Source organism: Eurypyga helias, unplaced genomic scaffold (genome assembly GCF_000690775.1).
Source record: "Eurypyga helias isolate BGI_N326 unplaced genomic scaffold, ASM69077v1 scaffold2645, whole genome shotgun sequence".
Classification (NCBI taxonomy): domain Eukaryota; kingdom Metazoa; phylum Chordata; class Aves; order Eurypygiformes; family Eurypygidae; genus Eurypyga; species Eurypyga helias.
The window spans coordinates 70,780-87,051 of NW_010250611.1; the positions used below are offsets into that span (position 1 = coordinate 70,780).

At 38.3% G+C, this 16,272-nt stretch overlaps 1 protein-coding gene across 1 annotated transcript in view; it reads left to right on the forward strand.

Annotated features, from left to right (window-relative positions):
* LOC104509686 (inactive N-acetylated-alpha-linked acidic dipeptidase-like protein 2) overlaps positions 1 to 16,272 on the forward strand; it is a gene marked incomplete at its 5' end in the record, with an annotated part of 109,742 nt that overhangs the window by 66,960 nt on the left and 26,510 nt on the right. The gene's annotated exons all lie outside the window — the stretch shown is intronic.

Consider the following 16,272-nt stretch of genomic DNA (forward strand, 5'->3'; position numbering starts at 1 on the left):
TTAGTTAGTATTGGAGTGCATAAAGTTGTTTCCCAATATATTCAGTAGTAGAGAGGTTGTGCTATTTACAGGCTTTTCTCTCCAACACTTCCTGTCCCAGGTCTCTAGGGGAACGTGAAGCTGAAGACTAGGAGTGCTCTCTCCTCGGGACTTGAACGTGGTCGTTTCGGTCTGTTTTATGTTGGTGAAGCCGTGCTGACTGCCAGATTCCAGTCTTGAGCACAGACCTACTATCCCCAAATGGTGAGAGCTGAGGCACTGAATGTCAGTGAGCTTGTACATGGTACATAAGCTGTTTTAATATATTTCTAAAGCGGAGAGGCATATGGTGCTTTCTGTATAGTGACGGGTAGTCTGTGTGCAATGTTTTTGCCACATCTAGCCAGTGACCTTGGTTAGCAGCATACTATTAGTCAGACCGTGGTTGCTGGCTCTTTGGAGACACCAGCCATCCCAGATGTACTATTTACACAAAATCCTTGTGAAAACCTCAATTATCTGCAGTAATAGCAAATCTGGCAGCTTTTATTATTTTTGCTTATTATTGCATTTTTATGAAGGTTATTGTGTATTTTGCCCATGAGTAAGTTCTGACTTCACTCTTAAAGATTCTCATAGTCACTGAGATGCTACAAAATTGGATTAGAAAACAAAGCGAGTTAGAATCTTGGTGAGGAGCACAAAAATGGAAATGTGTGGGTTATGCATTCAATTCAAAAACCTTTTTTTCTGCTTATATTCTAGGCTGTGTACTTTTATTCTGTTCTACCATTTGGAGACGACAAAAAGAAGCAGAAATTATAAAAAATTCATCATGTTCTTTGACTAAATTGAGAATTTGGTTGTCCTGCTTCTGTGGAGATAGTTTATTCTGTAGCCTAGTTCTTGTTTAGGGAAAATTTTGCCGCACACTATGATAGCATTTGGTAAATCTAGAAGGCATGTGGTTGGGTAGGTATTGGGGTTTTGCTGTTTTTCAGAAGCTGTCAAGAAAGATTTTTTAAAGGTCCACAGTGTGTTTCTTCATATTCTGCAGTTTTCACTGTGTCACCATATTGAAAGCAGCATTGTTGTGTTTGCTGCTGGCGCTTTATCTCAAGTTACTGTGAGGACTTCCATGAGCATAAATGCAATGAAAAACTTGATTCCATTCCGTGGAGAATGTATACGTGTGTAGTACGTTCCTGAGAAAAGCTGTGACATATGTGCTTAAATATGCTTCATTTCATTAAAAACCTTCAAGTTTTGCAGGTTTCAGCTTGATTTGATTCACTGACATAGATCATAGGAATAGAAGTGGTCCTCTGAGAACGTTGTAGGAAGAAGCAGCACCTCTTTGCCTTAAAATGCACACTTTGCTTTCATGACTTTCCAGTATCTCATTTGAAGCCATTAATATCAGCATTTCTTTTATTGTACTTAAGGAAAAGGGATTTAGTGAAACGTCATAGAGCTTTAGTACTTGTGGAGGGCAAGGTTATAATTGACCAAAGTAACGCTGTCACAGTCCTCAGTGCTATAAAGCATTAGTCTGTAATCCTTGACAGTGATCATTTGCTGGATACACGGCCTGTACCATCTGGAAAAGGCAATCACTATTACACAGGAATTATACTGAAATCAGTGCACTTATTTATTACATAAGACTAAGATGAGTCTCCAGTTTCAGTTCATGTTTGAAGAGTCTAGCAGCGTAGCACTTCAGATACTGCAACATGGTTGGACTGTCTGTCCTCTTCATTTCCTTACCTACATCCTCTCATACTGACTATAAGACACAGCAAAACATCCTCATTGACAGTACATCAGTAGGGCTCCTTGGTGTTGCTTAAGGATGCCTTATAAACAGACTTTCGTAATCAAGAAACTGCCAACAAGCAGCTTCAACATCCTTATTTCCATTCATTTTTTCCTACTTTTGCATTGTCTATTGTAATCTGTTAAAGTTGAATAAATTACTTTTAAACAGTGGATTGATTGAAATATAGAATGTATTGTATAACTGTTTGTTGTTACTATACTTGCAGGTTATGTTCCAGACACTCAAATCCATAACAGCAATTCAGTTAGACTCACCTTAGTTTCTACACAGCAGTTTAAAAGGGACACACACTTAGAGAACCCTCCTCCAGAATCTCTGTATTGTGAGAGATTATTTTAATTTCATTTCTATGTTAACATTAAGTTCGGTTTTGCATTTACTTTTTGTTTAGGACATGTCTGTCCATAGTCATTTTCATCTCCATCACGCATTTCTGTTAGAGGCTGTTGGCAGGTACCCAGCTTTTCTGCCATCAGAACATGAGACTTTTGTGTCACTCATATAGGGAACAGGAGAAACGTGGAAGCAGCCATGAAAAATTGGAAAGTAAACAGGAAAAAACACAGTAATTTGATTTACAGGTTAACACTTGTCGTTTTCATGAGAACACAAGAAAATGGTGAAGTTCCAAAGGACATAAGAGTTGAAGACAGTACTTCTTTAAAGGTTCTATTCTCAGCGTGGACAGTTCCCTAAATTTTCATAGAAGCTATAGAAAGCACATCCTTCAGATTAAGCAAAGTCTTTATACCAACTTTTGAGTTTCATTCAAACACATTAAGCAATTCAAGCTGCTTGGAGAGAAGGTAGCCAAAGTTTAATACTGACAGAAGAAAATACTTTTTCTAGCCTGACTTTTGAGTCTTCCGTAATTCACTGGAATCTATTAGGAGAAAAAAATGAGTGACTATTTATTCTCCACAGTCTTTTCCTAAGCGTTTCTAAAATTAAGCAAAGCAACTCATTAGTAAAGTCCTACGTGCCCAAACTTTTCTTCTTTGGCATGTATGATTTGCCTGTATTTTCTGAAGAACGGAACAAAGCAAAGCCATTGGGAAATATTATATACATGGTAAAAATCTGCAGTCTCCTCTGATCTGTAACTCTATTTCTTGGACTATTTTTACCATATTTTTCATAGTTGTAGTGGACTTTCAAGCTTACACGACTAGTTGGATCTTAAAATTGATTAAACTGTGACTTTGAGAATGAAAAACTAATAACTTTAAAATTACTGTCTGTTCCAATAATCTTAGCTTTCACAGGGTCTCAAAAGGCGCAGAACTAGAAATCTTGCTTTTAGAGGTCATATAGGAAATACTTCAGATGATCTTGAGTCACATGGTTTTAATAGAAACATTTTAATTTTAAGAAAGAAGCTCTTGTTCTCTTTCTCTGAGTTTGGCTGTTTGTCCACAGAGACCGAGGTTTTTTTGCTTTTTTTGCAAGGCTTAGTGGTTTTAATTCAAAGAAAGTAATGAAGAGAGAAATGCAAAACATCCTTTACACTGCTAAATAGCAACAGTAACATGTTTATATTGTTTATAAAATGTACTGAACTGCCTAATCCAAAGCTCATTGCAACTGAATGCAGATTGATAGCAATAGTGTGTAATTGGGCTTTGCTGACATTGTTTTTAACCCCTGTGAGGTAAATAAGATCACTTTCCCAGAGAAGCAGATTGTGAGTGAAGGGATGACAATATTGAAGCTTAGATAAGAGCTGAGGTTGCCTGGTGTTCACTCGCATCTTTAAGCCAGTAGTTGCTTTTGAAAGGTTTTTCCGAAGCCCAAGTTCCATTTTCACAGGTGACTGGTGGCACTGGCAGGTAAGCGGAGTGGGATCTTGCTGGCTCTATCCCTTTCAGTTACCAGCTTTTTTGAGTACCTGTCTTTATTCCTGGGGTGGAGAAACATGTACTGATTTCCTTTCATCCTAGATTGTATCTAGCTCTTGAAGAGAAAGGTCTTTCAACACTTCATGAACTGTTCCATAATCCAGGATGATTACTCACAGGGTTTTTTCCTTCAATTATTCAACAAAAATAGTATTTTCTTAATTACATTACTCTACTTTTGGACGTTTCTTTTAATTTTTACTTGGAAATTTGAATTTCCTGTAACTACTGTGTTCTTAATTTATTTGGTAAAAGAATCCTTTATTTTGAGATCAAAGAATTCTGATATACATTAGCACCTTAATTATAAACTACAAAATGATAACTGAATGAATAGGGTGAAGGCTTTTTTAGACTAGCAGGGCTGACAGTTAAAAAGGGGTTTTTTTCATGACTTGCAGCATAGCCTATTCCTTTTTGGTTAAATATGGCTATTATTGTAATTGAAGATTAATAATCACTAATAGCTACTGGGCTCTTTTAATGTAATGTTCTGCACAAATAAAACCCTCTGCTTAGATGGTACTAGTCGCCCCCTTCATCCCTTCTTTTGCAAATGTCAGTTGTTACTTGAGCAGAAACAGCAACAAACTAAGACGTCTAGGTAAACCTCTAGCTCAGGGACACGTGGGTTTGTGCAGGGGAATGCTGGAGGCAAAATAAATACTAACAAAATCAGCATAATATAGCAGCCTAATCTAATATTGTGTCTAGTGCCTGCTGTTCTCAGAATGGAAGTTGTAAAGATTTGGGAATGGACAGACATGGAGATGCCTACGTGCCGTCTCTTGCCCTCCCCATGGTGACCCCTGAGCAATACACGATTAACAGCTCCCACAGACCACAAGATTGAGAATGTTCTTTCCATTTTTCTTGCTTCCAATATTTTAAGAGTTCAGTATTCATAATATGAAGTGTAGTTTAAAAGTTGTTTAAAAAAAATTTCTTACATGTTACCTACTACTTTTGGCTCTGAGTGAATTCTAAAATCTTTTTCATTAGGTCCGTAAATGAAAACAATTTTTTTTTTTTTTTTTACTTTTGTTTAATCCAGTATCAAGTGTGCATTCTGATCAGTGCCTCACCCCGGAAATGTCCATATCCTCATTACTGGATGAGGCTTCAATGAAAATACTGTTAATTAGGGTTCAAAAGTGTTACAGCATTATGGTATACCCAAGAGCTCAGAACAGTTTTTGTAGGGCTTTCTAGTTTTTCTGAATATAGAAATGAAGAACTTTAAAATGTGTTTTGTATTTTTGATGTACAACGTAGACGTAGTGCAAAACATTCTGGAAATTTCACTCTGAAATAAAAACTCCTTTGAAGATTATTTACATTTAGTTTAAAGCTATTCAGAGTACATCAAATGCCTATACAACGTTGCCTTTCTACTGGGGCAGGGGAGAGAAAATTCTTAGCCTACAAAGTCTTAATCTAATTTTAGCTCTGAAAATCTAATTTTATCTGCAACTGCCTCTGTCTTCAGTTTTATCCTACAGAAGAATGAGATGAGAGACACGAGTTTTTCTCCGATCTATGTATGCAAGTACACTTAGACACACACGCATGCAGGTATCACTTTGGATGCTCTCAGCACTCCCACTAGTTTGTTTTCGGTATCCATACCATATCCTGCAGTACTTTTTCAGTTTGGGAGAAGATTTATTTGGGATTTTACATAGTATAGTATGGAGAAATATGCGGAGTACACACTGATTACAGTATGCTGAAGGACACTGTTAAGTGTTTTCCTCTGATACATTTTCATTCTGTAGTATTTCTAAAAAACTCATCCTTTTCTCCTTGGCCTCGTGATCAAACCATTTGTCCAAATTGTAATCTTCTCTTGTCTTGACACATTTGCCTTGCAAGTCTTTCTTTTCCCTGCAATCCATCTCTAGTGTTGTTGCCAAAATGATCTTCCTCAGCTGTCCTTTTAATCTTGCCATCTTCTCTTTCAGAAATTCCCCAGGCTGCTGTTTATGTTGTACAGCAAATTCCAACTTGTTTTTCTTTCTAAGTCTTCTGCCTTTTTCAAATCCCTTCTCTTCCACTCTCCAGCCTCTTCAACAACATCCCTTCCGTCGTCTTCTGATCTTCTGTGATGATCGTACAGTCATCACATCTCCATCCTTGTTGTTACCTGCCAGGCAAAGCTTGTCTCCTTCTCTATTTGCCCATATTGAGATCTCTTACAATGAACTCATTTCTTCCAGAAAGTTAATCTGAAACTGAAAACAAATAAGCGTTCAGCTGAGCTATAACTGAAGTTAGGGGCTCAATTGCAAGACCAGAAGCTGACAAAAATACGATGCTTACCAACTAAGTTGGTCCTGAGCTTTGAGTTGTTCTTACAGCTCGCCTTGTCAGACAGTCGCAGGTAACCTGTGCCGTAGCCTTGCTTCTTTCCTCGATTGTATTGCATAAGCTGAAGATAGGCAGCAAGCCTTCTGCAGCAGGTGACTTTGGAATTCCTTTCTGAGACACGTATTTTGGGTGCTCAGACACTGATTATGACTATAAACAATAAGATACTTAAAACAGGCAGTACCTGGAGCAGCCATGGTGCAGTACTGGAGGTCAACATTGATTTTTTTTTTTTTTTTTCCCACAACAGTGAATGCTGTCATTTGAGCAAGTCACTTTTCCTGTAGTGTTGCAAGATTATATGCTTTAAAAATGTGCTTCTCTGTTTAATCTTTGTTGATGCCATTATATCATCCTGCCTTTATCATTTTAATACAGAGCCCACATAAAGATTGGGTGCAGTGGAATGTAATGGCCATCATAATTTGACTATCTTAGTAACAGGTGCATTATTACAGCCCCAGACATGGTAATAAATCTCAGTTCTACCTTCAGATAGTTCCAATTTTATTGCTAGGGTTCTTTACAGATTTTGAGGGCCATTCTGTAGCACAGGACATCTTCTAAATTTTCTTTCTCTGTTTATATAAATACTCTGTGATGAGAAACATTATTTGTTAGGTCTTTATTCATTGTTGTTCAGGGACAAGTTTGAAAGGCGAGGGAGTTTCTTTTTCAGGTAAATTGGTAGCCTCAGGAGCATGCCAGCTAATTATAAAATACTTCAGTAGGTTCATCAAACTGACCTGAGATTCCCTAAGGCTCAAAGAGTTTGTCAGACTTGGCATTTTCCCCAAGCCTGAGGGGAGCTTGCTCAGTCCCAAACACATTCATCTTTAATTAATGTTTTCTTTTTAAAATAAACCAACCATTCTTTCCCCACCTTTATTTGTTAAGTTATACTATTTAATTACAGGAAGAGGTATGAGATCTCCTTTTGAGATTTAAATTTCAAATTATTAATGTAAGTCAACTGATTACTACTTACTCTATGTATCTTGCACAGTACACATTGAAGATTGAATATTCTGATTTTAAAAGTACTGTGAAAAATTCACAGAAATTGCATCTTTGATTTATGAAATCAGTAAGAAGCTTAAAAACCTTTGTGGCTTGGTAACTACCATGCGAGTCTATCCAAGAGCAGAATGTGACCCTAACTGCGGGAATTGCCTACCAAGGAAATTGGGCCTCTTTGCGTACTGCAGTATATCCTGGTGTCGGGGGTAGTAATCGGATTCTCCCCTGAAGTGGAACATGTCTGTTAATGTTTATGGGTCATTTCTTTGAGCTGTATACCACAGGATGATATATTTTCAGCTTCCCGTGGATCCTCAGCATTGTGGCTCACCGGTGGCTCGCCCTCAGGGCTAGCCTGTCGTATGTAATGAACTGTCAGTGCTCCAGTTCTCACTGATTAGGGAGGCCTAAGTGGAAAAAAATTGAGGTACCTTTGCATCAGGAGGTGGTGAGAGAAAAGAACAGTATTTTCTCTCCATCACCATTAAATATCTTAGCTTTCCTGAGTTTGAGGGGATGCAGGGACTTTCCTAGGTAATGCTCCCATGAATCTTTTCATAATGCTTATTCTGCTGAGTCTATGCTGAATTGACTGTCCAAGTTTCTCAAGGAACCATTGCCTCAACCCCTGATGCTTTTCTTCAGGTTCTTCAACTCCCTTTTTTCCATCCATTGTCCCTGGTTCTCCCAGATCCTATCTCTTTCTTCAAGGACTGACTGCTGCCTATCGTACATTCTTCCTTCAGTACGGCCACTTAGAAGATATAATTGCAAATAAATTTCAGGCAAAGCAGTGTAGAAATGCTCCAGTTAGAGCATTTCCTCATCTTTTCACAGATCTCCACAGCCAGGTCTTCCTCATTTTGAAGGTCATGATATGCAATGAGTTTTTAAGGATGGTGGCATATTAATGCATCTCAGTGTCCTGATACCACGATCATTAACACTGAAAATGTGTATAAATGAAATGGGGATAGATGAGGAAAAAATAGGGAAAAAAGAAGTATTGTCATAATAATGGAAGAAAAAGCATAATGAGCATCAAGGAGAATGACTGTTAGGCACTGAAGCAGATTATATGCATTATTTTAATTAAGAGTGTGTAATAGTACATATGGTTTCCTTTGAATAATAATTGCATACTGATGAAGTGTGATTAGAGACTTTTTTTTTTAGGAGTTCAATTAAATCAAATCCATTTCTGTAAAAGGGGAGTGATTAAAAAGATGATATCAAGGTCTGAACTGAAAGCTGTGGTTGAAGCTTCCTATTGCAGATTTCTTCATTATTGTACTCCTGTGATGGCTGTTATCTAGTTTTTAACAATGCCACAAGTTTCACACTGAGTCCTACAGATTCAGCAGAAGAACTGGCTTTACAGATCAAATAGAAACTTAGCAAGTGCTTGGATGTCCTTGAGTTGGTCCTGGGATTGCTCCTATTTCAGGAAGATGCTTGGTTCATGCATGTATCTTGAGGCATATGAGAAGATATTTTGATTAATTAGGACTGTAAGACAACATACTGTTTCTAGGCTGATCTGTATTTCTGTAGAGTGCTTGTGAACCTGGGTGATTAAATGCAGACTTGCACTGCTGCTTATTTTATCTGCTAGTCATTACTCTCTGACTTGTAAGGCTCATGGAGCAGCAGGACCCAGCCAACTGTCTGGCAACTGTTAACAAAATTATCAATTATCTTGCAGAGTCCCATCTTTGTGCTCCGATTATCCTGCATCGTGAGTAAGGAGGGCTGGTCGTGCTAACATCCTGACTGGAGTCTTAAACACTTACGTAAGTCAGGGAATGGTACTGATACTCATTAGCTGGTAGTAAACACAATGAAGGCCTTTAGTAGCATGGAAGAGCATGATGTCAGGGCTGCTAATCACAGCATCCTGGGTTTTCATCGCATGCACAGGAATCTACGCTGATATATCTTGTCTGCTACTCTGAGATAACATTTCCTTTCTTTACTTTAAACTTGCCTTTATGGCTTAAACTAGAAAAAACACTCAACATTTCTTGTCCTGAAGTGTGTGCAGTGTGAGCGAGCTGCATGTTTCTACTTATGCAAATGAAGACAAAAATAAGCAATGTAGTTTGGGTTTACGGTAGTAGAGATCTGTCCAAGATGCAGTTTCTGCACACGACTGTTATCAGAGAGAAAGATCTGTAAGGACATGTGGAAATAAGTTTTGCTTAATATTATATACTTCCCTTTCTACCACAACAATGGCTAAATCTACTTAGGCAGGACTGCCTGTAACCAGCTTCAGGCAGTTAATATTGCTGCTTTAAAAGGGATCTAGCAGTAGTTTCCCCCTCCTCCTGCTATACCTGAAGAGAATCAGAGATTGAAAGCATTTCAAAGGTCACTTTCTGTGCACTGATGGCATCTTGGTTTATGGGAACGCTGTATGCAAATCATTCAGCTTTAAAGCAGCACTTTCTGTAGTTGTCGCTCTCCGAGTTTGCAGCTGGTAACCAGAGCAACCTGGCTTTAAAGTCAGACATGAAAAAGAATTAAGACTAGAACAAACTTCTAAAGTTCTCTTTAAGAAATCTAGCGTGCGGGTTTGTAATGATGTAAAGATTTGTACTGTCGTGCTGTGACCTCTTCACCCAGAGCTCACACAGTGAGGAGAGCATTCTGTTACACCCCTTTGGCGTACTCAAAACTACGCTCCCGAGAGAAAGTCCCAGTAACTTCTTTTAACAAGAGGCTTGAATTTAGTGGCTCTTCTAGAAGTTAATTCAACGCTTCCTTTGCACCTAGATACTACTAGAATTTGACATACATAAACGTGAAATACGTGATTGGGAAATCTTCTCAGGATTATTGCTACTTACCTGCATACTTCAAAGGCAGGCAATTTCTGTTTATGTGCAAAAAAAAAAAAAAGAATAAAGCACTTGAGCTACTCCCCCTTCCTCCTACGCTTCCACGCTGCTGCTCTGCCCATACGGAATGGTACTTTAACTTCATGGCTTCCTGGGTCAGCGTTAACCCCATGCGTTCTGCACAGAGAGGCAGCTGCTTTGCCTCACTTCCAAACAAGCCAGGAAAAGGGTAAGTTAACTCAGTTAAGCTGCGATCTTGGAGGTTAATGCCTGTGCCCTGCTGCTGCGGTAGCAGCATGTGAGAACTGCCACAATGGGCCAGGCTCTGACAATGCCTCGGAAATGCTGCGTCCTCGCCCTCATCCCTTCTGTTGGTGATCTGGATACAAGGTAGAAGTGAGTGGAAGGAATCTCTGTATAACCTTACAGAGTTATAACCCAGGGCAAGGGCTATGATTGCTTGCTAGAAATTAGCATAATTTGAAATACCTGTTCTTAATATACACATAGTAGAAGATTCACATAAATGCATTTAAATATACACAGAATATTTATTTCCATATACTTTATAGTTAAAGTGTAGGGATTTCTACTCATACACAGAAGGCAAGGGAGAAATAAGTAGGAGTTTCCTTTTTGTGCAAGGGTAAATGATCCTTCCCGGCTGTGAGTGGAACCTAGGAAATACACTCTCTCTCTGCTCTAAGTGCTGTATATTACTAAGTTGGCTAACAAATCAGATGTTATGCAAATTAATCACTTAGGAGAATACTTTGACCTTAAGAGCTCAGTGCTTCAGAATCTTATTGTGAGCCATGTAGAAAATGTAGCATATGATCATGTAAGTAGAGATCTTCCTTAAGTGGCCCAAGCTACCACAATTCTGGGGTATCTTAATACGTAACACCCGGGATGCCAAAAGCTACGTGCATCCGGAACACAATTAGTTAGGTGTTGTTTGCTTTGCATGGGATACCTGCAAATGGTTTGTTTGCTATCACATTTAGTTTCTAATCAGTATTTTCTATACTAAGTAAAACAACATTAAATGATGGAGGGGGATGTTGAAATCGAGATTTTAATATCTGTAAGACCTCAGATAGGATTCCTACTTTTGTCAGTCAGAAACAGCTCCGTTATGAATTACTATGCTCTAGTTCACCTACCGCAGCTGTAGACTCAACTTATCGTACTCTTTTCTCAGAGAGCCCTCTACTGACCTAAAATACAGTATCATGTTGTACAGAATGTCAGATGCCTCAAAATATCTTTTGACCTGTAGTGTAAATGCATGCCCTGGTGCCAGGGTAGATTCAGCAGTAACAAAAGCACATGCAGTACTGCTGAAAAGTTCTGAATTTTCCAAAGTTGACAGCTCTAGTGCAAAGCAAATGTGTTTGCGACCGTATTTCTATTTCTTTGTCTAATCAAGGGAGTGTGGTTCTTCAGAAAAATAGAGGGTCAATGAACTGGTTTTCTTCTCATGCTGGTATGAGTTAAGTTAATTTGAGTTAAGTTTTTTGGGATGTGATGAATATAAGAGAAACAACAGTGTAGACTGATTATGCAGAGATTTTTTCTACAGTAAATTGAGATCTCAGTGTTAAAAATGCTTATTAATTTATCATGAGTCTCACAAGTACTGCCATTCAACCATTAATACTAGGTGCTGGTCTTATGTCATTGCCAGGGAATCACAGATTTCATTTAAATAGACTCAATTTCTCATGCTTAATTAAAAAAATCTGATAACATGAAGGAAGTTGGGGGGGAAGTGGCGGGGCGGTGTTGTGTAAAAAAAAAGAACCAACAGAAAGCATATTCAGGGAATTTATGTTACCAAAATATTTCTTTAATTTAGCAGGGTGAAGAGGTTGAGGAAGGCTGATAATTTTCACATGTGAGATTGCTAATGTGGTTTTGGGAGGGAATCTTAATATATGCTGAGATTTATTCCTTATTTACATGAGGGTGGACATGGAAACCAGTGTTCATCTCAGATGATCTCTGCAGGTGACTGTGCTAGTCAGGACCTGTGGGAAGAGAGCTCTTGGTGCCAAGAGATAAACACCTGAGACTAGAGAGTGCAAGAGCCAGCCAGAAAGGCTAAACCATTTCACTCACCTTTACCAGAAAAAAGAGGAAAAAAGTGTTAAGTCATTTTCAACAGTTATTGATCACCCTAAACAGCACTGTTGTCTTTCCGTGCTCTTTCCTCATCCACGAACCGCATGGATAAGGTGTGAAGGCAGAGGTGCAAGGTGCGAGGGCAAATGTGACTCAAAAAATATAATTCCTGGTGTCAGAGGAAGCTGAGGCTTAGAGCTCAATGCGTGAGTTGCCCAGTGTCACACGCTGATCGATTACAAGGATTGATTGAGTCCGTAGCAGGGAGTCTTGCTGCAGAGCTCTGCTGAGGTGGTAGATGGGGATCGACACAGGTCTGCTACCCCACCTTGTAACGTTATCTGCTTTCTCATATGAGCTGTCGTGGTTTTGGGGGATTAGCTGCCATGTGTAGGCTAGTTATCTCTAAAGGTATCAGCAGCGTAAGGTGGTGTTAATATTCATGGAATAAAATTATATAATAAACCCCTGAAAGTCATAGAATGCAAGAGAGAAGGAAAAGGAAGTTGCAGTGGTACATAGCTTGAAATACAAAGGAGTTGCCACTGCACATTTCAGGTTTCAAGTGTCTAATTCATACCAGCAGGTAAAATTGGAGTACAGCACTCCTGAAGAGCAGCGCTCACAAAGGGATAAACACGGCAGTTTACCTGATTTTTTTTTAAGTTGTGTTGTTTGTAACTTGGCATATGAAGAGATCTGAAATGTCTCTTTAGATTTTAGCACTCTTAATGTAACTAAAAATGTCCTAAAGGCTCAGCACTTACACCCACTGAGGTTTACATAGCGCACAGGCTAGATACAGCGTGGTTCCAAATTTCACTCGGCAAAAACAGAAAAAGAAAAATGACTGTCATGTGAACTTCTGTGTTAAAGAAACTGCCTGCACACTGCATGCTGGTGTTTATTCTAGCACGTTGATCCCTGTCACGCCTAATATTGCCATATCTTTGTATCCACTAAATATGTTTTCATTTTAGTCACCTTACAAGTTTCTCGTCGTAGGACAGAATGGAAGATGGGTTGCCATGTCTCTGTTGTCTGTGAAGCCAGATAACATTTAAGACGTGGCCCTGCAAAACATGATCAATAACAGCATGCCCCAAAAGCAAATCTAAATCTGTCTATAAAAGGCTGAGTGGAGGATTTCACATTTTTGTAGCTGGAGTTTAATTTTTTTTTTTTAATGCCTATTTTATGCTTTGAGCTGTTGTTAGGCAGCTTGGCTATTTGAGGAAGCAAGTTGCCTTGAAACCTGGGTTTAACTCCCTGAAAAAACAGGTGTCACATAGAAAAAAAAATTTTCTGTGACGAATGCCCCCTGAATTTTAGTTACTTTCCTTATGTACATTGTAAAATAGCTAAAAAGATAAAGGATGTTGGTAATTTATGTAGATTAGTATATTATTTGTATTTAATCCAGTTCCTATTTTACTGTCACAGTCTTTCAGAGCGTGATGCAGATCCACCTGAGGTCCCTGAGAGCTGACTTCTGTAGTGAAATTAGACTTTTAAGTTGGGTAGGATTGCACAAAGACATAGTTCTTAGATGAGTAGGTTATAGCCCTTTGGAAGAGAGAAGGATCTACGGCTTCATTTAGTAAGTGTCATGTGATAGTGAATCATCTTTAACACCAGCGTTTTTGGAATTTCGTTTGGGAAGGGGTGGAGGGGGTTAGCTTTTGGGATCTGCACTGTGTCAGACGGATAACAGCAGGGACAGTATCTGTTTCCTTCCTACAAAGATGCTTGCGCCATAAGGAAAAGGAGCTTGAAAAATGCTACCTTGGTAAAATCTATTTCGACTACCAGGTTTATTTTGCAGTATACAGTATGACTCTACAATTATTGTTCATTTTTGTATTAATATTTATCTCTAAAGTAATTGGAAGTCATTAAATACATTTTAGTTTCCTGAAGAATACCTTTCCCAAAGCCAAGTGCAGTGGAAACATTATTCATTATTTTTTCATTTTAAATTGTGTAAGAAAAGCATTTTCAGAATCAATTAGCGTTTGAACTATAATTTTTTTCTTTAGACTTGATAACTGTGCAAATGTTACATCAATTATTGTGTGCATTTTGTGTGTATTACTATGTATAAATGTTATTTGAGAAGTTGTCATTAGTGTTACAACCAGTTCAATATGGGAATAGAATCAATTATGCTGCTTTAGCATTTCAGTTTATGAGAAAATTGTTGTCTTTACTCTTTGCTAAGTTATTCTTGCATTTAATAATTCAGTACTCAATCTGAACCATTTTTCAACAGGGAAAAGGGGGCAGAAGCTTGTCTTTATTTTCCATGTATATTCAGTGTTGTACTCTGGGGAATAGTATATCCAAAAATAAGACTATAAATAAGAAATCAGTAGCCTTTTCTGTCTTGTTTCATTATGTGTGTTTGATATATGCTTCTGCAGCATTATTACTTACTCTGTTCAAATCAATGCTCTGAGCTTTCCTTTATGTGATTGATTTCTTCCATATTAGCCTACGAAGTACGTGATTTAATAAACGCTGCTGTTACCTGTTTACTAACACACAAATGTCTGTAGTATTATATACAGAGGTACTATAAAGTTTCCAAAATGCTTCAGTCATAAGATTTTGATGGTGTAACTTTATATGAATAGGAAAGAGAAAACAACTTAGGTCTTACATAGTCAAAAGCAAAATAAAATTGCCTGGAAGAAACAGAAATAAGACAAGAACTTATAAACATCAAGCCAGATTTTGTAGAAGATAATGATGGAACGGAAAGATGCTTAACTAGGGTATTATTCTCCTTTTTAATGCCACTTCCATACCTCAGAAAAGAAGCATTTTTTCCATAGCTTTGTGTTCTTAAACATTACAGTAACAGACTGAAAAGTATCAGTAGCACTGTCTAACTGTTCATGGCCCTCCCTAAAATATACTTATGAAACTGTATCTTACGTTACTGTTTGTGAAGATTTTTGCAGAAATGGGGCGTCAGGGAAGAATTCAAATGTTTGGTGGGATATAGTACTACTTAGGATCCCATGGGTTTGGGCTCCATATAGAATGCCTCCTCTTTAGTGGGATGTTACTTCATTTGCTTTTCCATAGCAACATGCAGGTTGTTAATATTTTGGGCAGCTGTGTCTTGACAGAGTTCCATGGCATTTGGACATTTAGACCCAGATTTTTACAGTTGCTTATGGCTGGATTATATGAACCTGCTTTGGCTACAGTTTTGTGCACATTTCTATTTGCCCTAGCAATTTTATTTTTTGTATCTCTGCAACACCTGTCTCATATTCCTAAGACCAAACTTTCTAATGCTTTTCAACCCAGAGACTTGTATATAACCACTGAAAGAAAACCTAATGGCCTTCAAGCATCAGTGGCCAATGAAGTTGGGAAGCTTGGAGAAAAGTTCCATGAGAAGTTAGTGTGTAATATTTTAACACAGATGTCCAAACACAGTACTTTTCATCTTCTTTCAAGTTCACTCTTAGTTCTTTAGTTTTCCTGATAATGGCCTGACATATTGTTATTGCTCCGCATGGCTTTTCTCACTTTATATGTGGCAGGGTTTTTTCTTCATGCCTTTTTCAATATTGTATTCTCTGGAGGTATATCTCAATAGCTGCACAGGATGTCTGCTCAGATATAGGTTGCAGCCTGATACAGAGCATGTTCCCTCAGTCTCTGTACCCAAATCAGTCTGTGACCAGGTCAAAAAACAGTATTTTTTTAATGCTTTCTTAGCGGTATTGTTGGGGTTCTATTAATCTTTCTCCAGGAAACTTGTATTTCTGATATTACCCTCTTTTCATCCGCTTTTTCCGGGAGATGGCTTTCCTTGTCAATTGCTGTACTATTGTTTTTGATATTACTTAGCGTCGTTGTCTTTTCCTGCTACTTTGTATCATAGCATTAAAATGCTCCTTTCAGCACAGTGACTATCCTATTGCTTCTGAAGGATAGATATTAGTCTAACCCCCCCAACACCTTGGGAAGTATTGTACAATATGATTCTGTTCAGTCCACATTTTTATCAACACGATGAGCATCACCTGCAGCCATCATTCCATTTTAGAGCACAGCCCTACAGCTATTTCTTCCCTTTTCGCAATATCGAGTTATTGAAGAAGATGAATGAAAGTTTCTTGCATCTTTTTGTCAGGGTGTTTTTATAGCTCCCACGAACAGTGATGGACTT